A 23,042-nucleotide genomic window follows, 5' to 3' on the forward strand; every position below is an offset into this window, starting at 1 on the left:
GTTAAAATTCCATCTGTATTGTGACTAATTAATTGGCCTTGGAAAAACTGCTAAACTTTCTTGTGCCTCAGTTTCCCTTCGTTAATATGGGAATAATAACAGCACTTCATAGGTATGTTGTGTAAAGATTACTTAAGTTAATGTATGTAAAGCACCTAGAATAATGCTCCGCACACGAGCCCACGCAGCTCGAGGGCTCACTGTATGTGGGTGCGGATTTCGCAGACTGACACCGTCTTGGGTCCTGCAGGAAGCAGATGCTCATATGGGGTCAGGAGACCCGCAGCTGACGGGGGAATAACAGCAGTGGGAGACGGAAGCAGGATGCCGAAGGACTGGGCAGAGAAAGCCTTGAGAACATGATGTGAAAGGAAAGGAGGCGAGGGAAGAGAATTTGGCAGGGAGAACCTCAGACCAGGACACAGATCTGACAAACCCTCAGCCAACACAGTGGGTAGCTTGAGGAACCTACTGCCTTTGGAGGAGTCCCACGCTGGGCACAGAGGGCAGGGCCTGGTTACCTCGTTAGTGTTCGGTTATTGGCTAAAGGCGGCCCGGGAAGAGCAGGGGTTCAGCCCAAAAGCCAAGGTGTTTCTAAAGGCTGCCATTTGCATCATCATCAAAATAAATCTATATTTTCAAATAAATTCATTAACTTCTTTAAAAAAAAAAAGCGCTTCTAAAAAAAAAAGAGCGTCTGACTTTGAAGTCAATAGCTATAGCGGTTTACTTCTTATGCAAGTGAGACAGTTGTAACCTTCTCTCTCCATTGCTCAGAGCGTATCAGAAAAGACATCCTCATTTCAACATTTATGCAGTAGTAAGTGGGCAGCAGGGTACATTATCTCATGATGCATGAATCATAGCTCCCTTATCCTACTACTGATTAACAGTTTGGCTTTGAAAATCGAGTTGTATTTTTAAAATCCTCTATAGATTTACCCATTTTTTTCCCTAGCTTTTAAAGCTACAGCTAGGGGAGGAACAGTTCATCTATTTTTTTTTTTTTTTCTGGTTATTCCAAAAATAACCACAGGGAAACAAAGGCTTGCCTGGAAACCCAGAGTTTCCCAGCTATGGGCTGAGGCAGGGGTTGCAGGCTCAGAGGCTCACGAAGCCTAGGGAGGCCTCTCAATGTAAAGAAGGAGGCAGCAGGGACATGGGGACCGTGTGAAGGGGACCACACGGGCCTGTGCAAAGCCTGCCGCTCTTGCTCAATTGCAGCTCATCGTCACGTGGTAGGAAGGTAGGTCCCGGATGGCCAAATTCCCAATTTTGCAAGAGAAGACAGAAATACAGATTTTTTTGGGGGGGGGGAATATTTTGGAAGGCAATTTGGCAATCTATCAAATTATAAATTATACATACTCTTAACGTATCCTGTAGAAAAACTCTGTCGAATACACAAACAGATAAGTAGCATTATTTATAGTAGTGACAGTGGGGGGGGAGTTAAAGGGCCTCAGTCAGGCATTGAGTAAACAAATTGGGTACATCCACAAAACATAAAAAAGCATATAAACATGCCTATCAAAGCATTTTTTATTTTCTTTCTTCCCTTTTTCCTTTTCCTTCTTTTCTTATTTCTTTCCATGCTTCTTTCTTTTCTTCTTTCCCTCCCTTCTATCAGTCTGTCACTTTTCTTGAGCAGAACCTAAGTCTTGCTCATTAAAACATATGTAATACAGACCAAAAGAATATATATATAGTCTGGGAGCCGACTTCTCTCTTCTGCTGACCTTACAGTGGTACCATCTGGTCATGCAAACGCAAGGTTAGAAAGCCCCTGCTTTGGAAAAGCATAACAGCGCCTTTTATCTGATTCGCCACGGCTGCCCCTTCCCTGGGTATATACAGAACCAATCTGCAGGTGCGGAGTACACTGTCTGGGGGATGGAAATGCTTGTAGCTCTGGCTTGGGCGGTGCAAAGGCAATATATGTAACCAAAATGTTTGTACCCCCATAGTATTCTGAAATTTAAAAAAAAGAAAAAGAACCAGTTTGCATTAGACACCTCCGTGAGGGAATGACTTGTACCCCAACACCTGCTCTCTGACAAAGTCTGCAAGACCTGTGGGAAAACAGGCGGGCTCCTTCCAAGGCACAGTGGTGGTAAAATCCTTGAAACAAAGTTACCCTGAAGAAACAAAGAAGTAACACGGATAAGCCAGCTCTAGCACTGAGTACCCTGAGAGAAAGGGAACTGTCGTTCTCGAGTTGTCGTTGCAGCCCTCCCGAGGCTGAGTCCAGGACTGGGCGAAGTGACTGTGTGAAAACTCAGAGTGCGTCACTAAGAGCCCTGGGTCTTGTGATCCCAGCCAAGCTTTTATCTTCCTGAGGAATCCCTTTCCCTCCCAAGCCTTGCCCCAGCATCTGAGATAGTGGTCAAAGGTGGGTTCCTGGTTGGATTCTTTACACTGTGGACCCTCCAAGATGACTGCTGCGTCAGAAAGAAAAATTCCTCAGCCAAGCGCGGTGGCTCCACATCCAATCCCAGCACTCTGGGAGGCCAAGGCGGGAGGATCACTCCAGACCAGGAGTTTGAGACCAGTCTGAGCAACATAGCGGAGACTTCATCTCTACAAAAAAATTTACCCAGGCGGGTGTCGTGGTGCCTATAGTCCCAGCTGCTTGGGAGGCCGAGGTGGGAGGATCGCTTAAGCCCGGAGTTCACGGCTGCTGTGAGCTATGATGATGCCACTGCACTGTAGCCTGGGCAACAGAAAAGAAAGAAAGAAAGAAAAAAGAAAGAAAGAATAAGGAAGGAAGGAAGGAAGGAAATTCCTATAGGCTAGAACATTTGGAGACATTTTCAAGAAGCCACTGGGCATTCGAGCTGAACCAATCACCAATCATTCTGAGAAAAATATTTTAGCTTTAAGTGTTTCACAAAGTTTGACTAAAATAAAGGGAAACAACCATGATAAATATAATTCAATAAATATTCAGTGAGACAGTTATTGAGTCTGCTAAGTATAAAGCGGATTACTGAGCACGATAGGATATATAATTTGGTAAAAACGATAACCAAAAATTGGTTGCTAGCTTCAGGGAACTTACTGTCTAGAACTGGGCTGCCTGTACATAGCTAGTAGCCTCATGTAGCTGTTTAAATTTAAATTAACTAAAATTAAGTAAAATTTAAAATGCAGTTTCTCAGCACAGTAACCACACTTCATGAGCTCTATGGCCACATGAACATCGTCACAGAAAGTTCTATCGGACGATACTGGTCTAGAGCGGGGGGGTTGGCTGTGGTTTTCAGCTTTGCAAACCAGAGGGTCTCTGTTGCAATTACTCAGCTCTGCTGTTGTAGCATAAAAGTAGCCACAAGTAAATCAGCAATGAGTAAACAAACAAGCATGGCTATACTCCAATAACATTTATTTATAGCTCAGCTGTGGTGGCTCATACGGGTAATCCCAGTGCTTTGGGAGGCCGAGGTGGGAGGATCACCTGAGCCCAGGAGTTGGAAATTACTGTGACTATCATCAGTCCACTGCACCGTAGCCTGGCCCACAGAGCAAGGCCCTGTCCCAAAACAACAAGACAAAAAACTTTATTTACAAAAATAGGCAGCAGGCCAGATTGTCCTGTGGACCATGGTTTGCTGAGCCCCTGTCTAGAGGAAGAAACAACCAACTGTGATGCAAGGATGTAAGACAGGAACGGAGAATTACTAATGAACTCTCTGTGGCAATCCAGACAGTGTTAATGGATGTGTTATCTACGATAATAAATGATTTTTGTTTTAAGCCATTGACTTTTGGCTGATTTGTTGTGCAGCAGTGGATAATGGATACAGTTAATCATGTTGCATTTTTAATACCTTATATAAACAACTTTCTGAGTACCAAGATATAGTATATTTACCATATTTTATATCTTCCAGTGCTCAAAATTCACATCCTCTATGGAGCCTTTACCAACTTCTCCATGCAAATCGGTCAGTCTCTCTAACATTTAAAAAATCTCTATTACTGCACACAGAATCCTAAGTATTTGTTACACGCTGTAGTAAATATATGAGTAAGCCCTTTGAGAATAGAGTTTATGACTTTTAATCTTGGAATCCCTAGCATCTAACACAAATGTAGGCATTCGATAAATGTTTGTTAAATTAGTATCACCATGACTTTATATTACCGTCAGCACCTTCAGAGCCTACATATTTAGCATTTTATAGAAATTTTGTGTTCTAGGTATTTTAGGTTTGTTTAACCATTGCTTACATCATTGCAATAGCTCAATATTGCATCTGTTCAGAGATTCACTGAAGCCATAAATTTCTACACATTGTGTTTTATTTATTTAAATTTTCAACTTATGCCCATTTTGTTCATAAACGTCCCAATCTCACAACAGATCAGGTACTGTTTTTGTGTATATATACTTTAAAAAAAAATATGTATACTCATTTTACAAAGTGGCATGATTTACATTTTGGCATTAGCTGAAAGGCAGTTGTGTTTTCACCTACAGCTGCTGTGAATATATTTTTTTAAGTGAATAAAATTTACATACTAAATTTGCATTTTTATGACCAGGAGTTGTAATTGAAAACAAGGGAATTGCACACACAGAAAATGAAATGTTATTTATTGTTTAATAATCCAATTGTATTTTGCTAGGAATCCTGTTAATAAAGTACAAGCAATCATAGTATTAGATCATAAAATATTACCAGATTAATGTATATTTTCATAAGAAACAGCACAAGTAAATGACTGTATTCCTCTTCCACGGTAGAGAAATCCATTCGGTTGTAAGAATTGCATCATGTTAAAAGTCTAGATAAATAACAACCAGATTTTTAAAAATTATTGAATAAATAAATAAATGACCTCTTTCCTAAAACTAGGGTGTTTGTTAAAATGGATAATTAAAGTTCATTACCTACTTGATAGAACTGTAACTATTTAATTACATGTTAAAGAATAAATAACAAATAAAAGAGCAAAAAAAATTTATGTTGTAAAAGATACATTTTTAACATACATTTAGTTGTCATTCTAAAGTAGAGATAAAAAAGCAGCCATTCATAATGACCTTCCAGCATCATACAGGAATATGAACTAGATGACATAAAACTGTCCTAGATTGTATTTATTTTCTATATGTTAAATTCAAATATTATTAATTTGTATCAAATGTGATTTCTCTTAAAATTTTCGAATTAATGAATGTATGGATCAGAGAAAAAGCAGTCAAGAAGTAAACATTTAAGTATCCAATTGTCTAAAAATACTCTCACATTAAATTTTTCTATAATGTATAAATCACTGTTTTCATTAATTTGTGCCTCCAATTATAGCAGCGACTGCAGATGTGTCTTTTTCCTGGAGCCAGCTGACACCCTCGGCACATGACATGCAGCTGCTGAGGTGGTAAACACTTTCACCCTGTGCCGATAATCAGGGAACACACAAGTTTACTTCCACCTTGAAGGACAGAACATCTTTACTGTCCGGTTCCAGAGTGGTGACAGCTCCCTGGTTCTGTGCCACAGTTGAGCTCGTGGAGACATTTACTGTCTTATCATCCCGCAGGAGCTCACGCTGGTCCCTACACTGATGTCAACGTAGTGGCAGCTGTGCGTGATGCCTCGATAAAATATTTGTGAGCCAGGCGTAGGATGTAAATTCCACTGAAATACACAGATCTGCTACTTCTATAAAATTTCTCAAGAGCCAGTGAAATTGAGCACATCAATGTAACCTCTCCAAAGGGAAAGAGAAGTTCTTACACTTTTTCTGTGCCTACTACCACGAAAGAGGCACAGAGCTTAGTAAACATCTATGATTTTGGAAGCAACGTATGCCAAATTTAAGCATGCTGTTCATATGCATTTATCAGATTTACCAAAAGGCTGAATATTTTTAATGGGTCCCAGAGTGAGTGAAAAGTTAAACAAAAATGTCCTGCAATTACAATGAAATTGTAATTGTACTCAAATGTCTATGACCGGTTGTGATGCTTTTCTTTGCAAATTTTAGGGGGAAAAAATCTAGTGTTGGCCGCATATTTTAGCAAGAACAATCCTCTTTTGAGAAAGAGCTCTTGACTGGATCTGTCCCTGGCAGAGAATGAAAAGCCTGACTTTGGAACACCACGTTACATGACAACAAGTTAACGTGACACCACTGCTGTGACAAACCAGGGTCATTTGACTGCCTGGTCTCCGAGTTGGGCACACCCAGTAGTGTTCCATGATTCGAGTGGATTGGACTGAAATATATGGGTCCGGACAAAGCAGACCCTGAAAATGCAAGTACATTTCATTAACAACTGATTTTCATTCCCAACTGGCCTAAGTCTTGCTCTGCCACCCGCCTTCAATCTCTATTTATGTCTCCTGGGGAGTTTCCTATTATTAATTGACCAGAAGGGGAAAGTTCAAGCCTTATTTATAGTGATCACTGTATAATTTACAGGCAGAAATTCACAGCTGAGGCTTTACAGCCCCAACCAGGGTTGACCCTTTGAAAAGCGTGGGTGGGAGAGTAGGAAGACAAAACCTCGTAATGGTTTATCTTGTTGTTCACTTTGCCTTGAAGGAGACAGGGCCTCAGGCCTGTATCTGCAGTCTCTTTCCCTCCCAGGGCTTCTCTGGGCCCCGTCCCAGCATTTGAGGTAGTGGTCGAAGCTGGGAACTTAGCTGGAGCTCCTGGGCTACAAACTAGAGGTTTGTAGGTGACATATACTTCCTGTTATGGTGAATCTGGGCTCTGGGAACTTTTTGAAACTTTAGTACTTAAGGAAGGAAGGCTTCCTCTAGGTACACAAAAATGTACTACTAAATTGGAAGTCAAGCTTCTGCACAGCAAAAGAAATAATCTAGAGTAAAGAAACAACCTACAGAATGGGAGAAAATATTCAAAACTATGTATCTGACAAAGGACTAATATCCAGAATCTACAAGGAACTCAAACAACTCTGCAAGGAAAAAAAAAAACATTAAAAAGTGGGCAAATGACACGAACAGGCATTTTCAAGAGAAGATATACAAATGGCCAAGAAACATATTCAACCTTGCTAATCACCAGAGAAATGCAAATTAAAACCACAATGAGATACCGTCTTACTCCAATCAGAATGGTCATTCAAAAAGTCAAAAAACAATAAATGCTGGTGCAGATGCGGTGAAAGGGAACACATACATACTGTTGGTGGGAATGCAAATTAGTACGACCTTTATGGAAATCAATATGAAGATTTCTCAAAGAACTAAGAGTAGATCTACCATTCAATCCACCAATTTCACTACTGGGAAAAGGAAAAGAAGTCACCATATTAAAAAAATACCTGCACTTGTGTGTTTATCATAGTGCAGTTCATAATAGCAAAAATGTGGAATCAAACTAAGTGCTCATCAACTGATGAGTAGCTAAAGAAAATGTGATATATATGCTATGGAGTGGTACTCAGCCATAAAAAAGAAGAAAATAATATCTTTTGCAACAACTTGGATGGAACTGGAGGCCATTATCCTAAGTGAAGCAAGTCAGGAATGGAAAAACAAACACTGCATGTTCTCATTTATTAATGGGAACTAAGCTATGGCTCTGCGTGGCCACACAGTGGTGTAATGGACATTGGAGGCTCAGAAGGGAGGCGGGTGGGCGGCAGTGAGGGATAAAAAAATTACCTATTGGGTATAATGTATGCTATTCGGGTATGCTAAAAGCCTATACTTCACCACTACACAATATATACGTGTAACAAAACTCACCTTGTATTCCCTAATCTATTGAAACTTTTAAAAAAGACACCACTTGGATATTTCAGATTCTTCATGCCTTTAAGCAAACAGACCAAAAGTGAGTTTTATTATTGGTTGGGGTAATTAATCCTGATTATTAAGAGGAAATAGAAACACTGGGGACAATGGAACATGAAGCTGTATTGATAAAAGCCAGAGAAAACCCTGGAGGATCTCTCGTTTTCAGTGTTAGATATTAATGGAATTTTAGTTCTAACTATAATGGAGTAACAAGGGCCAGATTAATACTCCAATGTTAAACAACTAGAAAACTGTGTAATATATATGAAACATTGGACAACTAACAGTATAAAACAATAATCTTTGAGAGAAGAGAATCAGAAGAGGTAAGTATTAGTACTACAGTTACCCCAGCATATTGCTTACTTACAGAGAGAACTTCCAGGCTGTGGCGGTGGGAAGAGGTCCCCAGACAAAGCCTGGCAGTTGTGTTGAGCTGAAAAGACAGAGCAGAGTTGAGGGTGAGGCCAAAACAGCTGGGATTTTGCGGGTGTAATTTCAGGAAGGAGAGTGATGCACAAAAAGTCTCCAAAGATTTGCCAGGGGTCTGCTGGGGTCTGTGGCTGAGTACTGGTCTGCACATGGAAACCGTGGAGGAAACTGCATAATGTGTGAGAAAGTATCATGAGATACGAGTAAGCGGAATATTCCCTGGAGATCCACAAGACAGGGAATATTTCGTGTTCCAATCAATCAGAGCGGAGAGACCCCTGAATACATAGAGCATTGAGATGAGTACTTGGAAGATCATTGCCACAGTAGTGGAACCAAACAAACCCTCAGAGCAGAGGCTGCTCTGGACCTGGCCTAACAAAGCTTAAAAAGGAGTCAAACTGACTCCAAGTAACGTAGCAGCATTCTAGAACGAAATCCAACAATAAGGAAGTGCAGCAAAATATAACAGCAGCTACATATAACTGACAGTGTTTGGCATCCCATCAAAAATTTCCAGTAGGAAGAAGCAGGAATGTATAATTCCCCAACCAGGAGAAAAAATAATCTATCAATAGAAACAGACCCCTAATGACAAAGATAATGAAATCAATAGAAAAGGTGTTTTAACCGGGCGCAGTGGCTCATGCCGGTAGTCCCAGCTACTTGGAGGCTGAGGTTGGAGGGTCACATGAGCCCAGTTCAAGGCTATGGTTGTGCCACAGCACTCCAGCCGGGGGACAGAGTTCTCACTCCAGGAAAAAAAAAAAGACGTTCCTCATCTCCAGGAAAAAAAAAAAGATGTTTTTTAAAAAAGCTATTATAAATATATTCCATATGTCAAGAAGATAAAAAATTCTTAAGAAAAATCTGAATATTAAAAAGACTGAAACTGAAATTCTAGAGATTAAAAAAGTAAAATATCTGAAATGAAAAATGTGCTGAATGGGATTAACAGCAGATTCCATATAGAAGGAGGAAAGATTAGAGACTTGAAAACACAGCAATAACACATCTAAAATGACACACAGGTCAGGCGGAGTGGTTCACGCCTGTAATCCCAGCACTTACAGAGACCAAGATGGGAGAATCACTTGAGGCCAGGAGTTCAAAACCCACTGGGGCAACATAGTGAGGCCCCGTTTCTACAAAAAACTGAAAACTGAGCTGGGTGTGGTAGTGCACGCCTGTAGTCCCAGCTACTTGGCAGGCTGAGGTAGGAGGATTGTTTGAGCTCAGGAGTTTGAGGTTGCAGTGAACTGTGATCACACCACTGCATTCCAGCCTTGGCAATACAGCAAGACCCTGTCTCTAAAAAAATAAATAAAAAATAAAATGACACACAGAAAGGCAAAAGATGCAAAAAAAAAAAAAATGAGTAGAGTATTAATGACCTGTGAGTCAGTATCAAGCAGTCCAACAGAATGTAATTGAAGTCTAAGAAGGAAAGGTGAGGTAAATAGGAAAAAAAAGTGAAAAATAATGGCAGAAATACTTCCAAATTTCATGAAAAATCAAATCTACAGATCCAAGAGGTCCAATGAGCCCAAAGAGAAAAAACATTAAGAAAACCACAGCAGGCCGGGCGCGGTGGCTCACGCCTGTCATCCTAGCACTCTGGGAGGCCGAGGTGGGCGGGTCGCTTGAGCTCAGGAGTTCGAGACCAGCCTGAGCAAGAGCGAGACCCCGTCTCTACTAAAAATAGAAAGAAATTATATGGACAACTAAAAATATATAGAAAAATTAGCCGGGCATGGTGGAGCATGCCTGTAGTCCCAGCTACTCGGGAGGCTGAGGCAGGAGGATCACTTGAACCCAGGAGTTTGAGGTTGCTGTGAGCTAGGCTGACGCCACAGCACTCACTCTAGCCCGGGCAACAGAGTGAGACTCTGTTTCAAAAAAAAAAAAACGAAAGAAAAGGAAAGCATTTTGGTTTTGCATTCTTTCTGAACAGCATGGTCTTAGGAAGTTCCATTTCACTGAAATGCCAGAACTCTATGGGAGTAGAGGGAAAAAACTGTATTCTACTAAAAAATAATTTTTGTAATATATTCTTAGTGTTTGAGGTGAAAAAGGAAACAAATGAACTGCTTCTTTATATCACTTTACATGTTGTCAAACATTTTGACTTGCAATATGTTCCCATTTTCACAAAAATACTTTGTGGGGTTTTGTTGAGGGGCAGTGGGGAATGAAAAATGATAACGAAGAAAGTTGTCGGGGGAAAGAAATAAGAAAAAGGAATAATAAAAAAAAGAACAGGAAGGGAGAGTGGGAGTATTTTTCTCAAGAAATTTGCATTGTGCTGGAAGTAGGTACATTTTGTAATTAAGTTCTTCCTTAATTAAAAATTTTTTTCATTTCTTTTATTCCAATAAAAATTTCATCTATTGCATGTCAAACAACGCAATAATGTATGTAGAAATGATTCCCTCCTAGACCCAGCACTAAAGTAACTGAGGTTGTCGACCTGGTGACCAACCTCACCTCCACCATTATATATAAAAACAAAGGAGGTTTGAAGCTGTTTTTGTTAGTTTGTTTGTTTGCTGTTTCAAGCATTAGGTAATACTACAAATATTATGCTTGAACTTGCTTTACGCAAATAACAACACATCATGGGCCTCTCAAGTCAACAGAAAGAAATCTAAATCCTTCTTTTAAACTGTCCCTCACTATTCCACACGAAGCATTTACTGCGTTTACCTATTGCCCTATGGACAATGAGACTGTTCACGTTTTTTTACCGCCACGGTCAATGCCCCAATAAAGTTTCTAAATATGGCCTTAAATAAGGATGTTTCTATGTCTATGGGAAAGCTGTTTTAAAATGGAGTTTGGTAGGTCAAAGAGAAAATGCGTTTTAGATTATAATAGACATGGCCAACTTTCTTTCCCAAATGTTTGCAATTTATATCCCTGCTAATATACTATGGTGTTCGTTTTCCCATTTATGTCTTACCAACAATGAATGCCATGGCCCTTTTTAAATTTTGCCATCATATTGGGAAGATTGGAAATTATCAAAAGACCTACTCCTCAGTGGTTTTCTCGAACTGAATTCACAGCCTATGTGTTTAGGTCTCTGGCATGTGTAGCTCGTTGCTCCATGAGGTCAGCAGTAGACTGGACTTCAGCGGTGGGTTTCTTTGCCCGACTCTGAGCTCCCAGATCACCTACAGGAGACTGTAGCATTGGAATTGGACCACCAGGAACAAAGCACGTTATATAGGTTAACACCACCATTGTCATATGTGAAAGATACCTTGGTATTCACTGGAAACAAAATAATAGACACACAAATCTGAGGGGTTGAAGAAGCTATCCAATACTTAAATCTTATCTGTGAAATCCCTACCAATTTATTATTCCTCCTCCGCTTAAATTCCTCTAATGATGGAGAAGGTACAAAAGCAGACAGCCTATTCCATAATAATAAAGCTAACTTTTATTGAACGTTTATTCTGTACCAGACACAATTGTACGTGCCCGGCAGGAAGTATCTCATTTAATCCTTACAAAAACCCAATGGGGGAGGCTTCACTATTATACCTATTTCACAGAATAAACCAAGGTACAGATCACACAGCGGGCAAGTGGTCGTAGCAGATGTGAAGTCCGTGGGAGCCACACTCAACCTCTACACCTTACTGCCTCCCAGAGGCGGGTTTATAAAACTGTGAACGCCAACCCTTTTTCTCTACACAAAGCTCAACATTTTTTCCTGTACTTTCGTTTCATCGCTCTTACTTCTACTCTGCTGATTTTCATGAATTCTTCTAAAATCTTTTACATATGAAAATACTACAACTTTCTGCAAATAGCTATGAGGTTCTCTTTTCGTCTTTAGTTCTAGAAACAAGAGTGTACTTAATGGAAACCTGAGAAAGATCAGAGCACAGAGGCTACCCAACAGCAAGAGTGAGAAAAGCTAAGGGACCATATTTCTTACTTATTATAGACCCCAATTCAAGCCAACTATGAGTCTTTATAGGAAATGGGGCTAAAAATTTCAAAAAGAGGGACCGACTCCCCAGCCGTAAGACATAAAGCATTAATGGGAAAGATTAACATAGTATCATGATATTTTCAAAGTCTCAGTCAAATCCGTCCGGTCAGTGAAATGCATACTCCTAAAAAAGACTCCCAAAGAATACCTCAAATACCTAAGGATTAAGTCCTTTAGGAGTACAGTGACAAATGAGAACATGGCACTTAAAAGAGACAAGTTTAATAATGTTCTAGTTATAGGAATTCAAAGATAATGGAGAGTACAATAAAAAAATTAAAACAATGGAAATTTTGACAGTTATCACAAGAGAATGGATTCAGTGGAAATTCAAATAGAAAACAAACAAGATCAGATGACATAACGGAAGTAAAATGTGCCTGTGATGAGCATCGAGTGTATTGGTCAGAGGTTTGGCAAGAATGGGGGGTGAGGGAGAAAAAAAAAAAAAGAACACACTAATGTAAGGTCTCTTTCTCTCAACATATGCCTCTTGCTGTTAAAATACCTAAGGTTTACATTGTATTTTCCATTTGTAATCTTTTGAGACACAGAATTATTTTTTCTTACCCTTTTCTCTATCCTTTGCACTTTCAGGAAAGGGAACGAAATGATCATTTCTCTTAAGATCCAGGCCACATTACAGCTCTTTTGCTAAATTAATTTGCACATGTGAGGTCAAGAGCTCATGCAGCTTTATTCCTGAAAACTTCCCGACATTTTCTCACTGCCCACTTCTCAGCGCATTCATCATCACTTCTTTAAATTCAAGATACCAGGCTAACCACGTATCGCTGTCTCGCATTGAAATCATTCAGAATCAAACACTAAGCACTTCTCCCAAACATGAGAATAGAAATTAGTGAAAAAGTAGCTATATTAATTATGGATTTTTTTGTGTATTCCATTTATTTGCAATTTGTAAAGAGTTTTATATAATGTTTATAAAAATTTGGTCCTACATTTCTTTAAGAAGTGGACTGTTAAGATACTTGTTAAATCTATCTGAATATCCCTGTTAGTGATTTGCTTTTAATTTGATTAATTATTAATTGAATAAATTGAAGACAATTATCACTTTGGGGATTTTTTTTTTTAGTATTCAGTTTTCTAAATTCCAGTGAGGTAGATGGGCTTTTTAAAAATATGAGCTTTATTTTAATGAAAAGTGGTATACATATCTTTAACTTCTGAACCATTATACTACAGATAAAATATTCATATAACCATAGATGTGCCTATTTATTTTCTGAATCCTTAAGGAATTTTCTGTAGAACATATATAGAGAATTAGCTAGCTTGAGACAAATATTTTATTATTATTATTTTTTTTTTTTTGAGACAGAGTCTCACTCTGTTGCCCTGGCTAGAGTGCCGTGGCGTCAGCCTAGCTCTCAGCAACCTCAAACTCCTGGGCTCAAGCGATCCTACTGCCTCAGCCTCCTGAGTAGCTGGGACTACAGGCATGCGCCACCATGCCCAGCTAATTTTTTCTATATATTTTTAGTTGTCCAGATAATTTCTTTTTATTTTTTTAGTAGAAATAGGGTCTCGCTCTTGCTCAGGCTGGTCTCGAACTCCTGAGCTCAAACGATCCTCCTGTCTCGGCTTCCCAGAGTGCTGGGATTACAGGTGTGAGCCACCTCGCCCATCCTACGTTCATATTTTAGTTGTGTTTCTTTTAACTACTATGTAGATTTGAAAACCTATTCTAATAATTTTTCTCTTTTAGCTGAGAAGTTAGTTCATTTTATTTATGATTATTGATATATTTGAGTCTATTTCTATAATTTTATTCTTATTCATTTTTCTCTTTTTCTTTCTTTTACTATGATATTTTGGATTGATTGATATTTTTCCTATGGCATTTTTTTTCTGTTTTTAAAATTATATGCTTTAATTCTATACTGTTTGTGGTTAACTTTTAATTTTAGTAAGCAAATTTAACTAAACCTAAGGTTATCCAATAGCTTTTTTGTCCTTCAAAACAATACAAGAATTTTGATCTCTTTAATTCTGCTTATCCCTCTCTAGGCTTACAGCCCACTGTTGACTATAATTTTAACTTTATTTAATAGTATTTTAAAATCCTATTAATTAGACATTAGTATCATAATTTCAAATAATCAGTCTTTGTTTAGCTTCACTCACAAATTTATAATTATCATTGCTTATCTTCCCTTTTCACATCTCAGTCCTTTCTGCAGTACATTATTAAGAAGTTCCTTTAGTGAGTGTCAGTTGATGGTAAATATTTTTAGTTTTTGCCTGAAAAATATTTTTCTACCCTTATTCTTCAAAGGTAGCTTATCTTGATATCCAATTTCAGGTTAACAGATTTTATCACAGCATTTTGCAAAATTATGCTGTTATTGCCATCTGGTTTCTATTGTTGCTGCTTGCAAGTCTGCTGTTAGTCTAATTTTAATTCCTGAGTGGCTAATTTGCCTTTTCTCTCTGGCTTTTTAAAAAGATCTTCTCTTTATTTTAATGTTCTGCACATTCACCATGTTGTTCATTAGTGCTTATTTCTCTGCATTTATCCTGTTTGGAATTCATTGTACTTTCTGAATCTGAGAATTTATATGTTCTATCAGTTACAGAAAAAAATTCTTACTGCTCTTTCCCATTCTCTCTACTATCTCCTTCTGGAACTCCAGTTAGACAAATGATAGACCTTCGAGTTCTATCTTCCATCTATCTTAAATATCTCTTTACCCCTATTTCAAATCTCCCATCTCTTTTTCTTTCTATGCTTCATTCTGGATAATTTCTTTATATATGTATGTATATGTTTTTCTAATTTTCAATTAATTCCATTTTTATTTTATTTTACTTTTAAAGTGTCATCACCATCTTTCAGATAGCAAATATTCTTTTACATCATCTGGATTCTCTATTAATTCTAATTAACTAATGCTTAATTCAGTTGTACTTAATCTGCTCTTTAACTCATTCATTCGGTTTTTAATGTTAGCTATTCTGTTTTTCATTTGTGAATTTCCATTTGATTTTTGCGTAAATCTATCTGGCTTTTTAAATCTTTTATCTTGGTTCTGTCTCATGTTTTCAATTCTAACTTTTGTATCTTTAAAAATTTAAACGGTTATTTTATATTCCCTATCCATTGTTAAATTAAGCTTGATCGAAAGCTGCCTTCTTACACATTTTAAGTTCCACCTAAAGGTTTCTTCCCACATGATAAACTATAACCCAACTTGATGTGCAAACAGACCATAACCTACCCTTGTAGCAAGTAGCCAAGTCCCAGCCAATCACAGCAGCGAACGTCCCTCAGCCACAGGTTGAGTGACTGTTCAAGCCAGGTTCACCTGCGGCAAAGGCCCAGCTGTAACCAATCTAGCTGTTTCTGTGCCTCACTGTCCATAAATGACATCCAACCCTGTGGCAGCCCTGGAGCTGCTCTGAACCTCTTCTGGTTCTGGGGGCTGCCTGATTTGTGAATTGTTCTTTGCTCAATTAAACTGTCAAATTTAATTTGTCTAAAGTTTTTCTCCTAACACCAGTCATTCCATTTTTGGAAGTTTTGGTTGTCAAATTATGCTGGTCATTATTTGTGTTTACCATTGTCCATGATGCCTGGCTTCCTCGTCTGTTTTTTAAGTTTGGGCTGTGGGGTCATGTTCAGCAGGGCTTTTTCTTTTTTTTCTTTTGTTTCTTTTTGGAGACAGAGTCTCACTCTGTTGCCCGGGCTAGAGTGCCCTGGCGTCAACCTAGCTCACAGCAACCTCCAACTCCTGGGTTTAAGCCATCCTCCTGCCTCAGCCTCCCGAGTAGCTGGGACTACAGGCATCGCCACCATGCCTGGCTAATTTTTTCTATATATGTTTTTAGCTGTCCAGATTATTTCTTTCTATTTTTAGTAGAGACGGGATCTCGCTCTTGCTCAGGCTGGTCTTGAACTCCTGAGCTCAAACGATCCACCAGCCTCGGCCTCCACCTCACGCAGCCCAGCAGGGCTTTTTCTATAGGGATCTTATGGGGCCAGGACTGAAGCTGACTTATTTACAAATTCTCAGTCTGGCACCAGGAACCAGGCCGCACAGCAGGAGGGCAGCAGCGGGGGTTGGGGGAGGAGGGAAGCCACACCTGCCGCACCTGCAGTGGCTCCCCATCCCCCCATCGCCCCATCGCCAACCGAAGCCCCCCACCACCGCTCACCCTCTCTCCCTGGTGGGATCAGCAGCAGCATCAGACCCTCACAGGAGCAGGAACCCCCCTGCAAACTGCGCATGCAAAGCACCCAGGTTGCTGCTCCCCTGAGAATCCAATGCCTGATGATCTGGGGTGGAGCCCAGGGGGGCGACCCCACCTCTACCCCTCCCCCACCCGCTGTCTGTGGGAAAATGTTTTGCACAAAACCGGCCCCTGGTGTCAAAGAGTTTGGGAACTACTACTCTAGAGAATTTATTTCTCTTTTTGCTTCTCTTAGGCAACTGGGGGTTCTACCAATTTAGTTCAAATTCTTGTTATTATCCTGACTTGGATTTCACTGAACAAAGTAGGAAACAACTTTTAACCCCAAGGTCTTGTGTGAGCAGACCTCTCTTTATAAATTTCCGGGGGAGCTTAGACAGAGGCAGACAAGTATCCTGCCTTCTCCCACCAGGGACGGTGGGATTTATGTTACAGTCCACCCATTCCCTAAGGGCAGGGCTGTGCCCACGGTAAGGCAAGGGCCTCACTCCTTACTCAACTGCACCCCAGTCCCGGCCCCGAATAAGGGTGTAGCCCCTTAATTGTCTCAACTTTATAAAGGGATCTTGGCTGAAACTGCTCCTCTGGCACAGGCCAAGGCACTATCTCCTGACCCCATTCAGCCACTAAAACCCAAGCATCGTGGTTGTCAAGATTGACAAATTTCTCCAGGCAACAGTGGTGCCAGAGACAAACTACAACTCAAACATTTATCTCAGTTTTCAGTTTTTAGTACCTAGATTTTCCCTACTTTTTGCAGGTTCAACTATGCCTTTTAAAATGACAGTTTTATTTTTCCATTTAGATATTTTGTAAGGAGAATGTTTTAAAAAAATATCTACTATGCCACGTATTCTTAGAAACCACAATTCCCACTGCCTCATTAGAAGAGTAAGAAAATCTTTTCCGGTCGTCTTCCTGAGGAATTTTCCCTCATGTGTCTTTGGCCACCGATTTGCACAAATCAATCAATGGCAAGAAAAGTGGAGTTTCCAGAATTTAATTAAGCCTAGTCAGGATCTACCTTAGGGACACAGGGGGAAGTGATGGACAATGAAACAAAACTGGGAAATAGGGAGGGGATAGCTGTTAGGGAGACAAAAGAGCACGTCTGCAACGTGGATAATTTAGGGGAGATGAGGAAGGTTAGCTTTGCTAGAACAGTGTTTGACTCTGTGAGTGATAGGACATAAGACTGGAAAGATATTCCAGGGGTCAGCGTGTGGGAGCTCCACAAATGCCCAGGTAATGAGTTCATATTTTACCCTACGTGTAAAGTTGTCACATTGAGGATTTTTGAACTATAATACAAAATGACAATAAAAACGGTGAGTATTATTATTTAATATTTTGACAACAGTGTTAAGAATGAATTAGGGAAGAGACTGGAGGTGGTAAATATAACTTAGAAAGTTTTACGGTAACTTAGGCATGGAAATGATAATGTTGGATTGCAATAGCAATTCAAAGGAAGGGAGACACATTATGAGAGAAACGTAAGTGGAATTTGGTGATTTAATTGGATATAGAATAAATGAGGGGGAAAAAAAAGCAAGGATTTGGTGCACTTAAATATTTGGTAGTGTGATAAAGACCGGTTCCCTCATTTGTAAAATGGAGATGATTATATATTTAATATCTATCTTAAAATGTTGTAAAAATTAAATAAACTAGAGTTTCTGAACGTACTCAAAAATTTTTACTGTATAAGACTATATAAATATTTATTAAGGCATCTCTACCATACGTAAAGATCTAGTTTGGTTATTGCAATATAAACTAGTAGGTGTGGCTCTATTCCTTTAGGCTGTTATAGCCCAGTGTTAGGGGTTGTTGGGAGAAGTGACATATAATTTTTCATGTCTTAAAAAAAGGTACGAAGCGCAAAGGGTAATGATAGTGACAGAACCAGGGATGGAAAGTACAGAGTGGATACATCCAGGTGAGGGAATATGACCAGGAGTGAAGTGAAGTCACTTCCAGGCTGAAGAGGTTAAGTATCTTCAGCAAACTTAGAGGTTATATGTTAAAAAGTAATTGCACGAAAACATAAAAGGAGCCTGAATTCCTGGATCACTGCTTAAAGGTGAGCTGACTGACCAGAAACATCAGCAGTGGGTTTGCATGGGTAAAAAATAAACTGTCTTTTCTTACCCTGCATCTTTATTAAGGTAGACTTGACAAATAAAAGTTGTATACATTTATGGTGTACAATGTGATGTTTTCATATATTGCAGAATAAATAAATCAAGCTGATGAACACGCCCATCACCTCACATACTTACTATTTGTGGTAAGAATATTTAAGATCTAATCTCTCAGCAATGTTTAAATACTCAATACCTCATTGTTAACTATAGGCACTACACTGTACAGTATATCTCTAGGATTTATTCATCTTGCAAAACTGGAACTTTTACCCTTTGACTAATACGTCCCTGTTTTGCCCTAGTCCCTGGCAACCACTATGCTACTCTCTGCTTTTATGAGTTTGACTATTTTAGATTTCTCATAGAAGTGGTATCATGTAGTATTTGTCCGTCTGTGGCTTGCTTATTTTACTTAGCATAAGGGACTCCAGGTGCATCCATGTTGTCCATATCGCAGGATTTCCTTCTTTCTTATGCTGAGTAATATTCCATTGCATGTCTGTGCCACATTTTCTTTGTCCATACAGCTGCTGATGAACATTTTGGTTGCTCCCATGTCTTGGCTATTGTGAATAATGCTGCAACCGATATGGGAGTACAGATACCTCTTCAAGATCTTGATATCAACTCCTTTGGATAAATAACCAGAAGTGGGGTTGCTGAATCATATGGTAGTTCTATTATTAATTTTTTGAAGAACCTCCACATTGTTTCCCATAGTGGTTGCACTGATTCACGTTCCCACCCACAGTGTGCCTTATGGGTTCCCTTTTCTCTACATCCTTGCCAACGCTTGTTATTTTTATTATTTTTTTGATAATAGCTATCCTAAAAGGTGCAAGGTAATATCTCATCATAGTTTTTCATTTGCATTTCCCTGATGATTAGTGATGTTGTACACTTTAAGGATTATTTACAAAATAGAATCCTATACATAAGGACAATGAATGTGTTAGAGCTGCATAAATTAACATAGATGCTTCTCACAAAGTTAATTGAAAAATCAAGTTTTAGAAGGTTATACAGTAGAATGAAACCCTTTATGTAAAACTTAACAACATAAAAAACAATACCATATACCGCTGAAGGGTACATACACACACAGTGAAAGGTATGCAAGATGTCTCAGTCTGTCTCTGCTACTTCAACAAAATACATGAGACAGGGTAATTTATAAAGAACAGAAATTTATTTCTCACAGTTCCATGGTACAACTTAACTGCACATAGAATCGCATTCCACGGGATTTCAAAGACGCATCAGTTCTACACCTGTAGAAAACCTGAAGGGGCCGTGCGTGCTGTGCGGATCACTGAGGCGTACCGCTGCAGCCCACCACCGGGAAGATATTAACACGGATCACACTCAGTAGACCAGCAGACACGGCAACGTCATGGACATCTGACCTGAAACTCCGTGTGCCTTTCACTCCAGTCACGGAACAGTGGACACGCTCATCTCCCTCAGGCAGCAATAACAGTGCGGAGAGCAACGCTCTGATTTTATGTTGTATTTATGGCCTGAACCACCATCTCTGTTACAAATGTGTTGGTATGTGAGAAATCCTACAAAACAGGGGCTGCCCATATAACTTTAAAAGCACAATACTGATCCATTTATTTTAATAATGTAAAAATTCTTGCTTTTTTAAAAAAATCAATGTTCTTTCTCAAGATTTCACTGTTATATTGCATACACGTAAGAGTAGGCTTCGTTTCTAATACTTGCACAACAAAAGGGCTAGAAGTAATTAGTCTGGATATTTTATGTGACAGTGATTGTGTGCATGTAGTTTATAATTGAAATGATTGTTCAGGGTTAACAAGGCTGCGCTTCACTGTCAACATATACTTACTTCATTTGGAATTCAGCTCATACGCTGTGCTTACCATTAATTCAATGACTGTTTGGGGGCAACTTACTAAATAGATTGCCAAGTAAAATCACAGTGACTTCATTATTTTAGTATATTGTGTCTCAGAACAATAGCCATAGAACAACTGATGTATTGGTAAAACCCAATATTGATTCGTGACCTAAAATATTAGAGGAAAATGCAGCTGTCTCATTTCTTTCCTATTTGACTCAGATGTGGGTTTTGCTGCCATTATTCATTCAATCCATTCATTTAAGCAAGTATTTTTTTTAGCATTTCCTATGTACTTGTGTCACTAAACATACAAAGATTCTCAAGGCAATCTTTACCGTTAAAGACATCACAGTCTGGCAGTAAAGAAAAACTCATAAAATTATGCAACAGGAAAGTGCAGAGGGAAGGTCATGCTTTGGATATTATGACAGCACTGAGGCAGGGTGCCCGGCCCAGCCTGCAGAGACTGGGAAACTAAGAGACAGGAGCAAGGTGAGCAGCTGGAGAAAGCTTACTAAAGGAGGTCGGGCTTTAAGGACAGGTATAACCTTGCCACTCCAAGGAAATGGGCACGAAGATTGAGGTGGAGATGCAGAGTAGGACTTCTTGTCAGAATAAGCAGCAGGTGCAAAGTACGAATAAATCTCCAGCACTCAGCAGAGGGCCCTGATGCATAACGAGCCTTCATTATGTATTATTTACATTAGGGAACTATTCTGTTCCAGCTGTAGTTGAGGGGGATCAGGGGGAGAAATGATAATTAACTGAACTAGAACAATGATAGAAGCAAAGGAGAGGACGAATTTGAAACATTTTTGATAAAATCTGAGACCATTTCGGTAAAACTAGTAGGACCGGCCGATGGCTGGATGAGGAGATCCAGAAGGAGTTTAAGGTCCCTTAAGACCTCCAGATTAGATGGATGGTTGGGCACCCATGCCTTTAAAATATAAGATAAACATGGAAATAAAATTTCAAAGGTAATGATGGTTAAGTCCATTTTGGACATGATGAATTCAGAATATTTGTTTTTTTTTTTTTTTTTTTTAGACAGAGTCTCGCTCTGTTGCCCTGGCTAGAGTGCGGTGGCATCAGCCTGGCTCACAGCAACCTCAAACTCCTGGGCTCAAATGATCCTCCTGCCTCAGCCTCCCAAGTAGCTGGGACTACAGGCATACACCACCATGTCTGGCTAAGTTTTTGTTTCTGTTTTTAGTTGCCCCACTAATTTTTTCTATTTTTAGTAGAGACGGAGTCTCACTCTTGCTCAGGCCGGTCTCGAACTCCTGAGCTCAAGCAATCCTCCCGCCGTGGCCTCCCAGAGTGCTGGGATTACAGGTGAGAGCCACTGCACCTGGCCAAGTTGGCAGTATCTTTAAATGTCTGTGTCCAGCAGCAGATGGCTAGACAGGCATGTTGCTCTCACAAGCTTTGACCCTGATGAAGAGATATGGGAGTCATTAGTATAGTGTAATAGATTAAAAACATAAGCATGGATAAAATCACTTATGGCAGTATTATACAGTGAGAGGAGCAGTGGGCTGAGACCTGCTGAAGCACTCGAAAGAACATTTAAGGAAGAAGAGGAGGCAGAAGTGCCCTTTAAAAAGTCAGAAAAAGAATAATCGTAAAGATAAAAAGCAAATTTTAAGAATTTGGGATCTAAGAAGTCAAGAGAATAGCTCTGATGGGCAGATGACTGACCCCTCTAAAGGCACATGGGGTTCTAGGTGGGTGCCGTATAAGTGCACTGGATTTAGCAATCAAGCCATCCCTGAAGCTTTAAGTTGGCATTGGGAATAGAAGCCAGACTACTGTTCATTAAAGAATGACTGTGAGAGTGGATGAAAAGATGACATGGCTGGACTTCGTATTACATAGCCCATCCACACTCGTCCAAGATAACAAAAACAAAGTGGAAAGATAAGAGCCGAACGCAGCAGTGCTCTGGGCATGCGACACTGGTGGAGAAGCATCCACTGTGAAGTCAGCAGAGATTTGCTGGGCTTGCAAATAGAAATGGTTATAATTCCCAGAAGAATTTTCTAAGACCAGCTCTGTGAAACTAAGTGTGCTATTGGATGTCCAATTAAATGAAACAAAGATTTCCTACAGGCAACCTTAGGGGCATGTAACATTTGCTCTCAATCACAAGAATTGATAGTGAAAATGCACTCTACACCGAGCATGACATGTCATAACACACCAATAGGCTATTTGAAAAACATCAAATACGTAAATCGGCATCCAAAAGGAACTCTGCAAAACAGGCAGAGTATGGACAAGTCTGTGGGTGGCTCTGTGGCTCCAGCACTAATTTGTTCACTAACAGCTCAAAACATTTGTAATTCAGTAAAAGATGATACTTAAGGTATTATCCTTTCAAGGGTTTAGATCAAATCATTTGATAATGTATGCAACTGTCTTGTCTGTCAGTAAAACAGCCCACTGTTATTTAATAAATGTAATAAGATTTCAGATTTAGTATCTTTCAGTTATTTTTTTAAAGTACTTATTTGCAACAATTAATAAAATAATACATATTTATAAATATGCAATATTATGTACAGAAAATTAAT

The 23,042-nt window shown here is 39.4% G+C and overlaps 1 protein-coding gene and 1 non-coding gene across 2 annotated transcripts in view; both read right to left on the minus strand.

The window, feature by feature from the left end:
• The window catches only part of DENND1B (DENN domain containing 1B), a 232,323-nt gene that overhangs the window by 204,069 nt on the left and 5,212 nt on the right, over positions 1-23,042 (minus strand). The gene's annotated exons all lie outside the window — the stretch shown is intronic.
• On the minus strand, positions 15,041-15,117 carry LOC123627175. Its single transcript, XR_006731176.1, has one exon. It is a non-coding gene; the product is annotated as a small nucleolar RNA SNORD24 (small nucleolar RNA).

The sequence above is a fragment of the Lemur catta genome, chromosome 23 (genome assembly GCF_020740605.2).
Source record: "Lemur catta isolate mLemCat1 chromosome 23, mLemCat1.pri, whole genome shotgun sequence".
NCBI lineage: Eukaryota > Metazoa > Chordata > Mammalia > Primates > Lemuridae > Lemur > Lemur catta.